General features: G+C 38.7%; 1 non-coding gene across 1 annotated transcript; it reads right to left on the bottom strand.

Moving 5' to 3' along the window:
* Nucleotides 1-4,467: 4,467 nt before the first annotated feature.
* On the bottom strand, nucleotides 4,468-4,574 carry LOC148565363 (small nucleolar RNA R71). Its single transcript, XR_015883953.1, has one exon. It is a non-coding gene; the product is annotated as a small nucleolar RNA R71 (small nucleolar RNA).
* Nucleotides 4,575-6,605: the final 2,031 nt, after the last annotated feature.

Here is a 6,605-nt window from a genome sequence, read left to right as displayed (position 1 = left end):
TTGATCAGCCTCTTCAAAGTTTTCAATCATAATATGCTTTGGAGGTTGTACACCCTCTTCAACATCAACATCAAGTATCTTGGAAGAGGGCTCTATAATGCTACATTCCCATGGACTTCCAACATCTCCTAGGTCTTCAACCACTCCTTCTGGCTCAATTGTCTCATCTTCCTCCCCTTGTGGCAATTCTTGCTTCAACTCCTCCTCTTCACCTTGAAGCTCTAAACTCACTCCCTCACTATGCTCCTTAATTTCTTCTCCATATTCGTTAATGGCAGTGCCTTGGTTACTTAGGCTTAGTTGGGAGGAGGCCATATTGCTAACGGCTTCCACTAGGATAGCCATCTTGGCTTCTAGCTCCTTAAACTCCTTTTTCATTCCCTCTTGTTTGCCTTTGAAATTGAGAGTTAAGATCTCCTAGTTCTAGCATGAGGGCTTCATTGGGGGGCAGTGGTGGAAGATAGGGTTCATTGTTTGAGGGGAAGGCATTGTAGTTGGAAGGTGGTTCGTATTGGTAAGGGTATGGAGATGGTGTATATGAAGGTGGTTCTTGGGAGTAGTTGTGTTAGAATTGTGGTGTTTCTATGTATGGTTCATTTGGCTCATAAGGTGGTTAGTATGGTGGATAAGGATTAGGGTCATATGGAGGTGGTTGGTGGTATGGGGCTTGTGAGTAAGGTGGTTCAAAACTATGTTGAGGGGGTGGTTCATAGGCATGTGGTGGTGGTTGTTGACAATCACAATAAGGGTCACCACATCCATTAGATTGATATGCATTAGGATTAGAATTATACCCATAAGAAACCAGAGGTGGTTGTTGCCAAGAAGGGTGATCAATCTTTTGAGGCTTTTTCCATCTTTGATTGTTCCATCCTTGATGCATGTTACCATTGTAGTTCCCATTTCTTACAACATAATTTGAGCCAAACTCATAGCCAAAGTGAGGATGAGAATTCATAATAGCAAAGAGAATAAAAACAAGTACTAATAAGAACTAATAAAAACTAACTCCTAAAGCAAGCAAAACTAACAAAGAAGCCTATTAACATATATACAATAGCCAATAATATAACACCATTGCAACTCCCCGGCAATGGCGCCATTAATTTGATGCAAAAATTGTTGTCGGTCTAGATTTTCTTCCTAAAGAAAGGAATTACTTCGTTGTAAGCATAGCTCCAAACCAACAAACAACTCTCCCATCAAATTAAAATATGGTTTTGTCACAAGTACAAACTCCAATGAAAATTAACTGAAGTATTTAGACTCCGGGTCGTCTCACAAGGAATTGCAATGAAATGGTCAATTATTGGCTATGAGGGGACAAGGGGTTTGGTTGATAGAAGGGGCAATAAAATAAATGACAAGAAAAGTAAAGAGAGCAATTAAAGAAAGCAATTAATAAAGAGAGACATTCAAGGCAAGGCTGAGATCTAAGCTTTCTATCCTAGTCATTAATCATAACAATACTTAACAAGAATTTATCTTATTTCGTCATCCCCAATGTTGGAAGAAGGTGTAAGTTATCTTCCATTAGAGAAAGTCAAACAAGACTAGTTAACCTCAATCCAAATGTCCTAATCAACTCACTAATGGAATTAGCAAGAGATTAGAGCCAATGGAAATCATATTAACTAACAACTCTAGATCACCAATCTAAATTGGGTATTAATGACTCAAGATTTCCCAATTACTCTTCCCATGCCAAGAATGTTCAAAATCTACTCTAAAGTCTAACCAAGCATTTTGTTAAACACTTGGAAGGCATGAAAGGAAAGCATAGTAAAAATGCAAGAATAATAAATCTACCAACTACCAATTTCAAGAAAAGTAAATCAACAACTCAAATCAACAATTATAAGACATCAAACATTAAATTTCATTAAAAGAGATCTAACTCCAACATGAGCATCCATGAACATAAAAGAGACATAAAAGTAAAATTGACAAGAGAACTAAGAAGAGTAGAGTAGTAGAAACAAGAAAATGTAAAGGAAACAATATAAAATCAAGAATTGAACATGGATCTATGATGAAAATACCTTAGGAACCCTAATTCTAGAGAGAAGAAGGAGCTTCTCTCTCTAGAAACTAACCTACATGATGCTAAGTTACAAACAATTGCTCCCCTCTTGGTCAGGCTTGAATTTAGCATGAAATAGCATCAGAAATGAGTTGGATTGGGCCCAAAATGAGTTGCAAATCACTAGCCACGATTTCACTTTAGTGAACCACGTGCTCCATCGGCGCGCACGCGTATAGTGCATGTGCATGCGTGAAGCACGCGTATGCGTGGATGAGCAATTTTTACCCTTTTGCATGGAAGCGCAAGGCACGCATACGCGTGGGTTAGCTGAACGTTGGCCCTCCAACGTTAAGTCAAACACCAATGACAGCAAGCTTTCTGGATTTTTTGGTTTCGTTCTAAATGGCGTTTGAGTCAATGTTGGCCATCAAACGTTGACCCAAACGTGAAGCATCAGGATTCAAAATTCACACAGATCTCTTCTCAACACCAAGGGAAACCAATTGGAGCTATTTTCAACTGAATTACATCAAGGCCAAAAGCCCAATTCAGAGCTTGAGGATCTATGGAAGAAAGTGTATAAATAGCTTAGAATTTAAGTTAGGAACACTTTTTACTTGGCTGGGACTTTTACATTCTATTGTATTTTTCATTCTCTGTTTGTTAATTTCCAGAATGTATCTTTCAACTCCAATTTCCATTTTGAGAGCTATAAACAACTAATCCCCTTTCATTGGGTTTGGGAGCTCTGTGTAAATTCAATGGATCAATACTAGTTTTCATTCATCTTCTTCTTTCTTTTCTCTTGATTTTACTAGAAAGCTTTCGTTCTTTATCCAATTGGATAGTTATCTTGGGAAAAAGAAGCTATTCATACTTTGAACTCCTCGGAACCTTGGGAGAGGAATAAGGAGATCATGCTAGAATTGCTTTCTCACATTGGATTAGATTGGGGTTTGGATGGATACAGTGACATGTAATCCTACCAATACTTTGATCTATGAATTTGTGTGGTATAATCAATGACCAAACTTCATCTCTTCCCATGAGCACTTAAATCAAGGAATTGGGCAATTGTTCATGCTTAGAGAGATTAGATTACAAGGAATTGGGATCTAATCACTTAAGATTGCCAAGGAGATCAATGAATGCATTGATTGCGGATGAGATGAGAATAGATTTGATCCAGAGAATTCTCACATCTCCTAACCCCAATGAGTTTCCCCATCTCTGATCAACCCATTCTATTTACTTTCTTTTCTTTAATTTCATGCTAAATCCCCAATCCCATTTAATTTCTTGCAATTTAATCTTCTGCACTTTAATTCCCTGCAATTTAATTTTCTGTTCCTTTAATTTCTTGCAATTTAAGTTTCCTGCCAATTTTACTTCCTGCAATTCCCAATTTCAATTTTAATTTCGCCCAACTAACATAATTCTCCAATTATAATTGTTCAATCTACCAATCCCTGTGGGATTCGACCTCACTCTACAGTGAGTTTTTACTTGACGACAATCTGGTGCACATGCCGGAAGGAAATTGTTAAGTGACAGTTTTCGTGCATCAAGTTTATGGCGCCATTGGCGGGGATTGGTTTTGTATTGACAATTACTAACTCGAAGGATAACTAGATTGAGCACTTTACTTTTTCTTTTGATTTATTGCAATTTAATTTCAGTTGTTCATTTTATTCTCTGCAAATTTTCTGTTAGTTATTTCTCTTTAATTTTACCTTATTTCTTTACTTTCCAGCAAGCTAACCTACTAACTATTTGATAAATTGCTCTAACCAAGCAAACTATACTCTGTTTAGTGAACTCTGCACTTGTTGTTTCTTGTACTCATTCATTGTATGACAGGTAGGAGAAAGGAAATTTCAACCTCCTTTGATAGTGAACCGGAAAGAACCTTCCTGAGATTAAGGAGGGAAGCAAGAGGAAAAAGAGTTGTTGGTGCAGAAGAAGAGGAGGAATACTTTGATATAACCATGGAGGATGATATGGAGAATCATCATGAAAGAGAGGTGAACAATCATGCCATAAAAGGTGGAGCTAACCCTGCTAGACAAGAGAGGAGAGTTCTGGGATCATACATCAATCCAAATCCAGGAAATTGTGGTAGCAGCATTCAAAGGCCAACTATCCATGCTAATAGTTTCGAATTAAAGCCTCAGCTCATAACTCTTGTCCAGAACAACTGTTCTTTTGGAGGAAGTGCACAAAAGGATCCTAATGAGCATCTCACTAAATTTCAAAGGATATGTGACACGGTTAAATCTAATGGTGTTCATCCTGACACCTATAGATTGCTACTGTTTCCATTTTCTTTGAGGGACAAAGCATCAAAATGGTTGGAATTATTCTCCAAGGAAAGCTTGACCACCTGGGAAGATGTAATGAACAGATTCTTAACAAGGTTCTACCCGCCACAAAGGGTAAACAGGCTAAGAACGGAGGTGCAGACATTCAAACAGCAGGATGGTGAAACTCTTTATGAAGTCTGGGAGAGATTCAAAGACTTGGCAAAGAAATGCCCCCTGATATGTTTAATGAGTGTGTGTAAATCCACATCTTTTATGAAGGGCTGAATTGTGAATCAAGGAAGGCTGTAGACCACTCATCTAGAAGAAGACCATTGAAGAGGCCATTGATGTTATAGAGACAGTGGCTGACAATGAGTATTTTTATGCCTCAGACAGGAGCAACAACAGGAAAGTCTTGGAACTAAACCATATGGATGAAATCCTGGCCCAGAATAAGATGATCACCAAGCAACTAGCTGAATTAACCAAGCAAATGGAGAAGAATCAGGCTGTAGCTATCATTACTCAACCCTCACCCTAAGAAGAGTTAGAGACAGAAGAAGGAGTTAAATGGGAGGAAGCTAATTACCTTCGAAACTCATCTAGGCAAGCTAATGATCCATACTCTAAAACTTATAACTCTGGTTGGAGGAACCACCCAAACTTTGGGTGGAGGAACCAATAAAGCCAAGGCCAAGAACACAGACCTCACAATCCAAACTAGTATAACAATTCCACTCACCAAAACTCCAACCAAAAACCATACCAGATGACACAAAATACTTATTCACAGCCACCATACCAAAGCCACAACAACCACTCTCAACACCCCAATTCCCCCCAACTATCACCACATGATGAGGACAGAATGGCCAGGATAGAAGCTATGCTTGCAAACCTTTGCAAAGAGTTTGACGACATAAAAAAATTCAAGGAGGAGGTAATATCCAATCGGCAAAATCAAGATGCTGCCACTCAAAAGCTTGAAGCACAAATTGGATACTTGTCCAAGCAAGCTCCTAGCCACAGTTCAAGTGATGCCACCAGGACAACTTCAAGAGAGAAATGCAAAGCTATTACCCTCAGAAGCGGAAAGGAATTGAAAGAGACTCCAAGGGAGACTCAAAAAGAGAAGGAGAGGGCAGTTCAAATGCCAAAGAAGAAGCACAAACACTTGTTCCCAACCCATCAAAAGAGAAAGAAGATCTGAGGTCATATGTCCCAAAGGCTCCTTACCCTCAACGCTTAATGAAAAATGCAAAAGACAGCCAATTCTCCAAATTTTTGGAGATCTTCAAGAAACTTCAGATCAACATTCCCTTTGCAGAAGCACTAGAACAAATGCCACTTTATACTAAGTTTCTGAAGGAATTGATGACCAAGAAAAGAAGCTGGAGGAATGATGAAACTGTGATCTTAACTGAGGAATGTAGTGCTATCATCCAACACAAGCTGCCTCAAAAATTGAAGGACCCAGGAAGCTTCCAAAATCCCTACATCATAGGGGAAATAACAGTTGAAAAAGCCTTATGTAACTTGGGAGCTAGTATAAATTTGATGTCCTTAACAATGATGAAGAGAATGAAGATTGAGGAAGCCGAACCAACAAGAATGGCTCTCCAATTGGCAGATCGGTCATTCAAATTCCCTCATGGAATAGTGGAAGACTTGCTAGTGACAGTAGGGGAATTCATATTCCCTGCTGACTTTGTGGTATTGGATATGGAGGAAGAAGCTAAGGCTTCAATAATATTGGGGAGGCCATTTTTAGCCACTGCTGGAGCCATTATTGATGTCCAAAAGGGTGAACTTACCCTTCGGCTACATGAGGAGAGGATGGTGTTCAATGTATTCAAAGCCATGAGCTATCCACCAGAGTCACTGATGACAAGTCATCTTATGCTAGTTTTACAAGCATTTTTCATTAGTTTCATTAGGTTTTATGCACTTTCTTGCACAATAAGTAAGTAATTGGAATGGATTTTCATGATTATCTTGAATCAATCAACCATCATTTATTTTACACAAAATCATAGGGTTTATGCTAAAATTAATTGATTTTTCATGAATGATACAAAGACCTTGTGAATTTGGTGATACTTTGATTAGTTGTTTGGTTACTTGTAGGTGAAGAAATGATGAAGAAAGGAAAGAACCAAGAAAGCGTTGCATTACCAAACGTGGCGTTCAAAAAAGGCAACGCTAGGCAAGGAAGCTCCTTGCCAAATGTACCAAAGACACAAAAAGTAGCGCTCAAAAGCTTGAACGTAGTGTTC

The sequence above is a fragment of the Arachis ipaensis genome, chromosome B5 (assembly GCF_059453495.1).
Source record: "Arachis ipaensis isolate K30076 ecotype BB chromosome B5, ASM5945349v1, whole genome shotgun sequence".
Lineage (NCBI taxonomy): Eukaryota > Viridiplantae > Streptophyta > Magnoliopsida > Fabales > Fabaceae > Arachis > Arachis ipaensis.
The sequence above is the reverse complement of the archived record's forward strand: the minus strand, read 5'-3'. Positions and strand labels throughout refer to the sequence as shown.